The sequence below is a fragment of the Sinohyriopsis cumingii genome, unplaced genomic scaffold (genome assembly GCF_028554795.1).
Source record: "Sinohyriopsis cumingii isolate HCF-2022 unplaced genomic scaffold, ASM2855479v2 utg001711l, whole genome shotgun sequence".
In the NCBI taxonomy this organism is placed as follows: Eukaryota; Metazoa; Mollusca; class Bivalvia; order Unionida; family Unionidae; genus Sinohyriopsis; species Sinohyriopsis cumingii.
Genome location: NW_028316038.1, coordinates 530,001 through 542,011, shown reverse-complemented (window position 1 = coordinate 542,011; position 12,011 = coordinate 530,001).

Sequence of the window (12,011 nt, the reverse complement as noted above, 5' to 3'; positions counted from 1 at the left end):
GCCTCCCAACTGGCACGACCTAAGTGTTCGTCGATGACTTTGACAGTGGAGGAAGAGGGAGCAGAGTCAGTAGAGGTAGCCATAATGTTAGGAATGTCACTTGTGACACGAAAACAAACAGGACGAGAGTTTATATACCTTTTTTCAGGACACGTTTATTGAATGTTTTAAACATGAATACGAAAGACAAAAATACATTAAAGCCAAAGGCTTAAGTACAAGGATAAAAGGCACATGAAAATCATTAACGTGGAATAAAAACAAGTGCCTGTACAACATGTTTTGGGTAAAGTTCTGACCAGTTCTATAGGGGGTAAGGTCACACAAGTGTCCTCCCGAAAGGGTCTTTCAGGCCTGTCCACGACAGTCCTGTCCTGGGTGACGGGTTCTTCTGGCACCGTCACTAACACAGGTTGAAAAGTAACTTTTTTCTTTGGACGTTGAAAGGAAGGATCACAACTCTCGTGCATACTGGGCCACTTCTTGGGTCCAAGCCTCAAAACCCCTCTTTTTCCAGTCACGGACATCTGTCCAATGGGGGTGTAAGTCACAAGCTACACACACATCGTCATACACGTCTTGGGTAGCTAAAAGTTGACGAATCTTTTTTTCCCGTAGAGGTCGAGAAGTATCCAGATGAAAACTTATGGCTTTGAGCAAAAGGAGTCTCTCGTGAACATTTAAAGGCACCACTTTCATGTTGAATGGGGTGGTAAATACTGTTCGTAAAGAGTCCACAAGGAATCGGCTGGTAAACGAAGTCCCAGAAAACAAGTCACTAAGACACACACCACTTGTCGACCCAAATTGAATGGATATAGTTCTTGTAATAATCGATGGTAATGATCCACGGTTTGAATATGGTCATTGAGTTCCTTCCACGGAATCTGTTCAATTACATACGACATAAGTCGTGGCATGGCAGCCTGTTTTTATAGTCTCTTTGTTTCGGAAACAATACACGTACTTTCTAGCCAGAGATCTTCGTTCTCCAGTGGGGAATCTAAATCTTGCATACTGTAACCTAAACTTCAAAGTTTGTTTAGATGTTTCCTCTTCCGCTAAGTAGATTCCACGTAATATATGTTGGTAATCCTTTAACTTGTCTTCCTCAATGCGTTGCACTAGGTGAATCTCGAAGTAACCAAAATGATCAACACGTGGATCATCGGGGGCCTGGAAGTATTGAACAAGGTCTGACCACTGAAACAATTTCTGACGAATCAGTTCTCTTATACCATTCAGGTACCAGTGGTTAAACATCTGGCGACGTAACGGATGCAATTGTTCTTTACGTTTCACTTGTATTTTGACCAGCTCTCGGTAAATGCGTTCTCTCAACTCCACAGGCAAAGCACGAATGTTCTCTTGTAAAGTATCCATGGATAGGTCAGTCCGTACAATTCACAATCTTCTCCTAGAGCAAAAGTAATCCACATAGTGAGTAATTTCTGGCCACTGCCGTTCAGGGTAACGTCCAAGAATGTCACTGAACTCTTTTGATGTAAACGGTCTAGAGTAATATAATAGGACGAATGCACACTTGACCCAAAGAAATCTAATACACTGGTTGACTTTCTTCACTTTCCTCTTATGAATTTCTCGACACAAAAGTTCTACAGTGACCCATTGAGATTTCACTCTGGCAAACCCCTGCCAAACTTCTTTGTAAATCTTCTCTTGCAGTTCTTTAGGTAATGATTCAATATCGTTTTTGAAATGAAGTTTAAATACTGGTCTCGGTGATGTCCAACATTTGACTCCTAACCAATCTGGTTTCTTCTTCGACAACGACATGGTAAGTTACTTCAATGTCTCGGTCCCACTAAAGGTAAGTAATGATAATTCGGTGACCATCGAGCATGTTCTACGTAGGCCGAATCTTGTGGTTCCCAGTGGTGAAGTGACACACCGCAACTGAAGCACTTGACTTTATCTCCTTCGCCCAAGTAGAACAATCCGGCTCTGGCTAATTCTTCGGGGGTCGGTCCTCCCAGATACTTAGGCCATTTTCCTTTGAACGATTGAAGACGATTTTCAAAGTCGCAGTATTCCGACAAACGCACAGGAAACGAATATTCGCCTTTCACATGTTCGTTTCGATGAGGGTTGGGTGACATGGACATGAGTTTGCTCAGATCTAGATGACATCCGTAGGGGGGTAGACGTGAAGGTGAACATCCCCCTTTAAAACGAAACCCAGTAAAATGTCCAAGAGGACGAGCGGCATCGCTTTCGCATCCCTCAGGTTTGACACGCACAGCATCACTTTCCATGATAGGGGTAGTGAGAACAAAGTTCCCATGATGCTTTACGGCATCGCTAAGGTCACAACGTACAGCATCGTACCCATCGCAAGGCTCACAATAACACTCGTCTGCAAACTCCGTTACGCAATTACAATGGTAACCACATGGACAATCGCAGTTTCCTTCCGGACATTTTCCGTCGCAATGCCTGTTTCTTATCCATCCAATATTAGTCACACTAGAGGAAGATACAACTTTTTTACAATCCCCAAACTGGAACGATGTCTCTTTCAAAGTATTCATCTTGTTCGCTTGGTCTTGGTAGTCACAATGAACTATCGATCTTGCCTAGAGTTCCTTTTTATATACAGACCAATACCGACGTGTCCATACGGTAAAGTGAAATGATTGGGAAGTCGCACTCGCTTCTGGTACACGATTTAATAGACTTTTTCCAAGGGTCGACTGACGATGTGGTGAGTGGGTAAACCTACAATCTTGTTCGGTTGATAAGTGGTCACTTTAAAGTGTTCATCTTCTCTAGATTACAAGGCTTCTTTCAATACCCCAAAGTTGACCACACGACTGGTACGATAATTCAGAGTCAATCCTTTCACTTTACACTTCGTCTGCACTTCTCCTTGTGGGTCCCGGTATTCGTAGCCGTAATTTTGTGGCCGTCACTGACGAAACTTAGAATCTTGTCGTCGAGATGCTCGTCTGTCCAGGCTCCTAAACGATCTCCTTCGATGTCAGGGTGCTGTTGACTCGGGTGATGGATGTAAATGCAACTGTCCGTGTCAAAGTACAGGACGCGTTCCCCTAACAGTTCTAAAGCTTCGTACAATTTTAAGCGAGCATGAGCTGTCACGTAATCCGCAATGATGACATTTCCAAAAGGGTCGTCTTGTACAAAGTCCAGATCTTCTTCGTAATTGACCAAGATCAAATCCTCACGAACGACGTCCACGTGTTTCATGAATTTGGTTTTGTCGTGAATCATCTGGAAGTAGCGGGAAGGTTCTGTCAAATATTCCGTCTTGGGTAAACACGGTCGTTGTGCCATTTTACCCCACAAGCAATTTAACATCACTTTGGCAAACGATCGCCTGCCTTCGTTTTTCTCGATGTGGTCTAAAGTGATGCCTTCTTGTTCCCGGTATTTCTCTATGAATTTTATTTGGTCTTCGGGAGTGTGACACCAGGAAGGATAGCCGCTGACCTCTTGCTTCACTTTCAAAAAGGCATCCACGTAGTCTGCGAAAATGCCTTTCTGATTGGGGTCACCCTTGTGGTATTGTTCTGTCTTGGGAAAGTGGCAAATTTCGTACACTTCTAACAGTTGGTATCCCATGTCCATAGCTTTGAACAATTCTACGCTGACCCAGGTTCCCGTCAAGGCCCGTTCTTCCTGGGTGTGCTGACAAGGCTGATCTTGGTTGCACGTTTCGACACAAGTACGGCAGAATGGAAACATCAGTTTGCCTTGACAATGGTGAGGTCAGACGGTATGGTATAGGTTCGTGGGAGGGAAAACTTTACACTTGATCAAGCCTTCGTATTGTCGAATGTTTTTCAGGTCGATGTGTTCCGTGAACAATTGTGGGTGCCCTGTAGGAAAGCGACAATATTTGCACACGTAGGGATACAGCGAACACACGTCCAAGTATTTGATTTATTCTCCTTTCTCTTCGTCGGCTTGGTACAGCAAACAGGTGGCACTGGTTCTTCCTCCGTACAAACTATCCCTCGGGTTCAGGGGGTGCATGAACTGGTAACTTTCCACGAGGCGTTTAAACTCGGGATCGGTTTTCAAACGGTGATCGTACTCGTGTTCCCACATTTCCACCACTTGATATCGTTCCTGTTCTAACTTCAAGCGTCGCTGACAAGTGGCCTGGTACAAGTCTTCCATGGTTCGTTGTAAAAACTGATTTTTAGTGTCGCGGTCAGGGTAACAGACGGGACATCCGTGAAATAAGCACCCGTTAAACTCGTACACGATCTTGGGGTTTTCTAAGTCCCAACCATCGACCGAATGCGTTCCGATGGCCTTTTCGCCTCCTCCGTTGCGGGCATGCTGAATCCATTTGTCTTCCTTGTCGCACAAGTAATGTAACCAGCGTAGGGCTTTGACCGAGTATTGACGTTTGACATAGTTGGTCTTTTGAGGACTGATGACAGCCACGGTGTTTTCAGGCATGAATCGTTGCCTGTACACTAAGGAACACGCTTTGGCAATGGTGCAAGCTTCTTTCAAAGGATCGACCCCTCCGTGTTCCATGAACAGTTCTCGAAATTTTCCACAGCATCGCCGTAAAATGTCCACGTCGGAACGACAATACTTTAGCATTTCTTCCTGAAAGTCGAAAGGGTCCGAGGCGTGAGCCTGGTACCAAGCGTAGAAAGCTGCTTGTTGTTCGGTACGCACGTTGTCGGGGTCGTAATAGTAAGCCTCAGGTAAATGGGGTAGAACGGCGTGTTGATTGGCTTCCGTATTGAAAAAGTGTGGAAAGTACCCTTTAGCCATTTCTGTCATTCCAAACGTTTTAGGCATTCGACTCAAAGGCATGGCCAAATAGCTCATCGAATCTTTAAACTGTACTTGTCCCACTTGCATGAAAATGATTTTGGCTCCGTTCAAAGTCACTTTAGGACGTTCGGTGCCATGTTCCGTATATTATCTGAGAAGAAACTGTCCATCGTATCCGGAGAAATTGTGAGCCATCACCGTGGCATGACGATGACAATCTCCGTAACGTTCGATGTCCTCTTGGCTCCACGTCTTGTCGATGGGGTCTAAGACCCATCGAGCGAAATCGGCTAGCGTGTTCGGTCCCCGAAAGATTTTTTCACGTCCTCCAGGAATCTTGCTGCAGTGAGGGCAATGACTGAAGATAGGTTCTTGAATGCACTTCTCGCACGCTCGATGAGCCACGCAGAAATTAGGAATGTGAATGCCGGTCTCTTGCATGCATTCGAATCGAAAAAGATGAAATTGCTTTTCTTCTTGTGACCATCCTCTTTCTCTAGTGGGGGTTGGTATTTTTGCACGTAGCACTGGTGTTCCAAGTCCACGATGTGATGACAAATGTGACATTTTTTCTTTCCTCGACATACGTGTGCCTTGACAGTATTGGTACATAGGCCTTGTCCACAGGTAGGGCACAATCTCAGGAGTTGACAAGCACATTCTGCTGTGAACCTTGCGTCTTCAGATGTTGTTGGTAACAGGCAGGGCTGACAAACGTGCGCAGACAAGCAGGACAATGTACTCTTTCTTGTCCTTCGCTCAGACAGGGTGGAGAGGCCAAACATCCTGAGCATTTCAATCCGCAATGTTTGTGTTGCTCTCGATTATTATAACCATGGTCACATTTCTCACAATAATAACCGTATCCCAGGAATGCAGTGATACTGGTAATGGTATCGAAATGTTCATCGTGATAATAGACATGAATGTATGTTCCGTCCTTAAAGTCTTGGCCTCGAAACAGCAGAGGTCCGCGCACTTCTTGAGGGTGCACTTTCAAAGTGTAGCGTGGAGCTAGGACGTCTTGCAATTTTTGCATTTCAGGAATGCCGCAGGGTGTGTCTTTGGATAGGTCAGCTTGTTGCAACAGGAGTTCTGCTTCGTTTCGTTGTTTGGCTCGGTCGGATCGTTGAATAGTTTTCCAGGTTCTTTTCCATTCTACCGTGTCGTTCTTGTTGGCATAGGTTCGTCCCACCACGATGGCTCGGGCTAAACACATCTGGTCTTGAGAATTGTGAATTCGGACGAGACTTGTTTTGGTGTTGTGAAGGTCGTTCACCAATAAGACCTTATTGCGTCCAGTCCCTTGAGGAGGAGAGACGTGGGTCATGTCCAGTGTGGCTTTTCCATCGGTGATGTCAAACTGGTCATTAGATTGTTGCACGTGTTGAATCTTGTCCATGACTTTGGAAGTAGTTAGTTCTGCGGGTCTGCTAAACTCGATCCAAACAGGGGATTTCAAACCGTCGTGTTGTATGGAAAGTCTCAAGCGATCGTCTTCTTTGGGTTGACATTGTCGCTTGAGTGTGGTGAGCAAAGAATCCCACACCCCAGTGATGAACCCTTCTGCTTTCTCTAACGGTACTTCGGACTTGAAATCTTTAAACTTCACCGTGTATTTGTAAGCCGTGGTTCTAACCTTTCTAGAGGAGCGCTTTTCCGTCTCTCGAATGGAATAGTACTTTTCAGGGTTGACTAAGGGTGGCGAACTTTGTTTAGAGGGTTTGGATTCTGGTTCACTCATGTCCTCTTCAAAATCACTGGCATGAATTTGTGCCAAGACTTCAGCCCTGGTACGAGGCGATAGATCACGTTTCTGCCTCTTACTTTCTTCTTCTTTCTTCTCAAATGAATTGGATCGTTTCATCTTGAGTGAAAAACGTCAAATGACTAAAATTTAAACACCAGAGACAAATTTATAGTCATGGCAGACCAGCGTATATAAAAGGGTGTGTGTCTTGTCCTTTCACTATTCATTTCACTCTCTAACTAAGTACAACGATGGAAGAGACTAGCCAAATCGAACGTTTCATCAGAGCTTTGCGAGGGGTCATTAGAAAATTTTCTTCAGACCAGCCGACGGACTATTCTCCTTCCTTTCGAGATAAAAGTCAAGATACTTGCTATATCTGTCAAAAGAAAGGGCATTGGTCTTCAGAGTGTCCAGACCGTCAAAAAAGAAAAACAGGGGCTAGAAAAGACAAAAGTCAAGATACCTGTTATTATTGTCAAGAAAAAGGACATTGGTCTCCAGATTGCCCAAAAAAGAAACAAGAGGAGTCAGAAGAAAAGAGGGATTCTTCAGAAGAAGAGAGGGATTCTTCAGAGGAAGAGAGGGATTCTTCAGCGGAAGAAAGCAGCCAGGTAAAGAAAAAGAAACAGGAGAAGAAAAGAAGAAGGAAAGAAAGGAAAGAGGAAGAGGAGGAAAAGACTGTGACGGTAAAGAAATTTAAAAAACAGAGAGACTAAGCAATGAGACAGAAGAAGTCTATGAACTTTTTAAAGTGCTCTGTTGTGAATTGTGAATTGGATTGTAACTATTGATAAAAGAATAAATTAATTATATAAGGTAAGTGTCTTTGAGTTTTGATTTTAAATAAGAAGCTATACTCACGCACTCATATACACGTACTATAGGGGTAAAATGGAGTTTTTTGTTGATTTTTTAGTTATTGGCAATTGAAAGTCTATCTCTTTTCGAGAGACGTGGGTGGCCCTGAAAAGGGTCTTTGGTTTTTGGTGTAGGGGTGAGTTTAAGCAATTAACTTTAACTGCCTTAAGCCTTTGCCACGGCCAAGGCCTACTTCTGGACTGCGTACTGTTGATGATGATGATTTGGTTGAAATCACTAAGGGTGGTACGGTAGGCTTAGTCACAGGGTTGACGTGTTTAGCTCGGGAAGGTCGTATTCTCTTCGGTCGTAATAAAGAAATCTGGTACATTTGTTTCAGACTTCTTAACTCCGCTAAAATGTCCAACAGTACCGTGACCGTTTGATTTTCACCCTCTTGTTTCTTTGCTGCTAATTCTTCTTGTTGTTGTTTTTTTCTTACTTGTTCTTCTTGCTGCTGTTGCTGTAGGAGAAAAGCTTGTTCCGCTTCCTTTTGTCGTTGTATAAATTTCTCCAATTCTTCTTTCTGTCTCTGTCTAAAATTCTCCAATTGCGGTAATGAAGGTGACGAAGGTTCCGGAACAAATTCTTGCGAGGTAAGAAAATCCACAAAATCCCAATTTACCTCTTCTGAAAGTAAGTCCGGGTTCCCTTGGGCGGTCTCCACTGCTGGTGCACCCCAATGGATCGTTTTCTGAGTTTCCGTCATGTTGAATCACTGTCGCATAGATTGACTGCACACAGGCGCTAGCTAATCTATATAGACCACGTGACGTCACAGACTGCTCTCTTCGGATTGGATGCGAGCTGACTGAATTTTGTAACGCGTGTTTGGATTGGTCAACAAACTCAATCGGTTTCAATCCTACCTCTACCTATAAATAAGTGCAGTTCACTGCATTGATTCACCTGTTCTCGGTGCCTCAAGATGTGGACCGATGTGCAATCTTCTACGCTTGTGTCTTCAATGATGTTCCAGACGGACATACCCATGTATGTCCGATCCAAGTGGACAGTTGTCCACAGGACAGACACCAGTCTGTGGATACGTAGGATCTACGTAGAAAGACAAGGATGGCTCAAAAGAGTCCTGATTTACGGTCCTACAGTGAGACGAAGCCTAAGGACAAGAAGAAGACCAATGCCAGGGCCACTCATAGGTCTCGAAAAGAGATTGACTTTCCATTGCCTACCCCTTTTTTTATTTTTTTATTTTTAAAAAAAAAAAAAGAAATCCCATGTTAATTTCCCCTTGTCGCTCAACAGTCCCACGATTTATTCCCGTGTTCATTTCCCCTTGTCGCTCAACAGTCCCAAACTCTATTTCCCATGTTACTTTCCCTTGTCGCTAGACAGTCCCACGAATTTTCGTCCATGTTAAATTTACATAGTCGCTAGACAGTCCCAGGGTGGTTCATGTTAATTTTCCATTGTCGCTAGATAGTCCCAGGGGTGTTTTTAATGCTAAGTCCCATTGTCGCTAGGGTGACCCTATTCACTATATATATATATATATATATATATATATATATATATATATATATATATATATATATATATATATATATATATATATATATATGGGTTGTAAAACCATAGGTTTATTTGCTCTTAGTAATTAAACCTTAAATTATATCAGGTCTAAAGCATACTTAACTTTGCTTTTTCTTCTTTTACTTGAAGAATAAAAGCTAAAACTACCAAATATACGTTTAAAATAATGTGTCATTAATGGTATTGCACATTTGAAATGCCAAAAGTACTGTATATACGTGGAGAGAAAAAAAGCCTATACACACCTAGCACATATGGCAAGACCATTTTGCTAGGCAATGAATACTGGTGTACATCGGACGCAACATTTTTGCTTTGGTTGATATAAACCTGCTTTAAGGTGTTTTTGACAAGGAGATTGCTAGCGTGCGTAAAACAAAAAACACAAACATTACCAGCCTCAGTTTGACCTGGTACGGTTCACAATAATGTGCATGTAAAAAAAAAGCTATCGGTGTCTTTAACTGATACACTATACCATTCCTATTTTCACCTGATTGATATGAACCAACATCATTTTTTTTTCGCTGACAAGATTGCAAATACTTCATTATTTACCAAGCCTTATTATTCATAATTGTTTGGGGCTTCGTGCAGCCGAGTGGTCTAAGGTACTCGTCTTTTGAGATCGATCATATCACAACTCTGTTCAAATGGGTTCGAGTTTCGGCATGACCAACAAACGCATTTGCGTAAGCGTGCAAATAGTTTCCCTCGTGTCGGTAGCATTAAATCCCACAAAGCCGATCATAGTTTATTTACCCCACTTACTGTTGCCTTTTATATTTATATTTTAAATTTCATCGCTACGGTGTGTACGTTTGAAATGTATAGCACTAGTGTGACTGAAATGTATGCATCTTAGAGACCGTGGTAATCTCTTTCGTACGCTGCTAGCCCCGCTTCTTCTTTTGATGTCGACTCTTCTGCCGCTTCTAGCACTTCTCAATTCACTAACTTCCAGTCTGTCGGTTGTTGGGAGTTGCTCCTGAAGTTTGTAAACTTTGTGTGCAACAGTCACCCTTTCATGACTCTTCTGTCGGGGATTTTTAAGCTCATCACGTCTTTGATTGTTTCAACTTTGAGATTGAATTCAATTTAGATAGCTTTCTTAAATCAACATAATCAGTTTCCATCAGGCTGGCTACTGACTGAATCGGCTCTGGAGTTTTGTGTTCAGCAAACACAATATTTTCAAGATGTTCGCCTTATGTGATGTCAGATTAACAAACCAGACATCATAAAATGTATTCTGGTGAAATCCTGTATTGGTGTGACAACCCACACAGCTGAAGTAGCGACAGCAATTTTAAAATGGATGTTATGGTGGCCATACTGACTATTAGATCAGTAAGTTTTTCGTTTCGGAACAAAAAGAAGTCTATTAGAGAAATCCCGATGTTGTCATAACCTTCATTCAGGAGTCGTGGTAATATTGGATATCCTACCAGTACTATTTGTAGTTAGGACCAGCTAAACATTGGGGTCAATACCTCTTTTAGGTTTTATGGTAATCCTAGATGTCGTTGAGGAAAAGTAGTGATAATAAACGTGTACTAATGGAAGGACCGATTATTAACGGATGACAGATGATTGATGATGGGTAATATGATATCTCATAAGCTTCACTGGCAAAGTAACTTTTCTGAACATTTTCAGACAGTCAGATGTGAACAATAGGTACCTGTTGATACTAAAATGGTTTAGGTTGCACCAATTGTTTTATAATTTAAGACAATTCCTTCAAGGTCGAACAGAGAAGAAATACTTGCTGATTTAGGTTACACCAATGATTTGTACTTTAAGACAATTCTTTCATGGCCAGAGAAATACGAAATACTTTCCTAATGTGTCTAATATTAAGGAATTTGAGGAGAGGCTTCTATTAGGAAGCTAGATTGTGAATTTTAGGACTAATGTTTCAGAGAGTTTTGCTAGAACTTATGTAGTCTCCCTGATTACTAATGGCACATATATCTTGTTTTGCTGATGGTACCATATCAAAATTATTAAGACCCTTTTTTCAATTCAATCATCAATCAAAGTATATATTGGGAATGTTACAAACTTTAATTCCATCACTATGTACTTGTTGGTGTAAGGAAGTATCTACACATTATATCTCATTTCATACTAATATTCATTCCAAATGGGACGAGGAAGTGCCCGTATACCTTGTCTCAGACCATGCTGATATTTATGCATTTAAAAAAAAACATGTCGAAGTATTTCATTGTTACAAGCCATATTAATACCTATTTATTTCAAATGGTATGATGAAGTATTTTCAAACATTGTTTCAGGCCTTGCTAATATGTATTCATTTCAAGTGGTACGAGGAAGTATGTATACGCATTGTTTCAGACCATACTAATATGTATTCATTTTAAATGGTATGAGGAAGTATGTACACACATTATCTCTTGCCATACTAATATGTATTAATTTCAAATGGTATGAGGAAGTATAACCACACATTGCCTCAAGCCACATTAATACCCATTCATTTCAAATGGTACGAGGAAGCATCTACACGCAATGTTTCAGGTCATACAAATATGTATTCATTTCAAATGGGATGAGGAAGTATGTACACAAATTGTTTCAGGCCATACTAATACCCATTAATTTCAAATGGTATGAGGTAGTATGTACACACATTGTATCATGCCATACTAATATGTGTTCATTTCAAATGGGATAAGGAAGTATGTACACACATTGTTTCAAGCCATACTAATATCCATTCATGTCAAATAGTATAAAGAAACATGTATACACACTGTTTCAGGCTATACTAATATATATATTCATTTCAGATAGTATAAGGAAGTACGTACACACATTGTCTCAGGCCATATTAATATGTTTTCATTTCAAATGGTATGAGGAAGTATGTACACACATTGTTTCAAGCGATACTAATATATGTTCATTTTAAATGGTATGAGGAAGTGTGTACACACATTGCTTCAGGCTATACTAATACCCATTCATTTCAAATAGTATGATGAAACATGTACACATCTTGTTTCAGGCCATATCAATATGTATTAATTTCAAA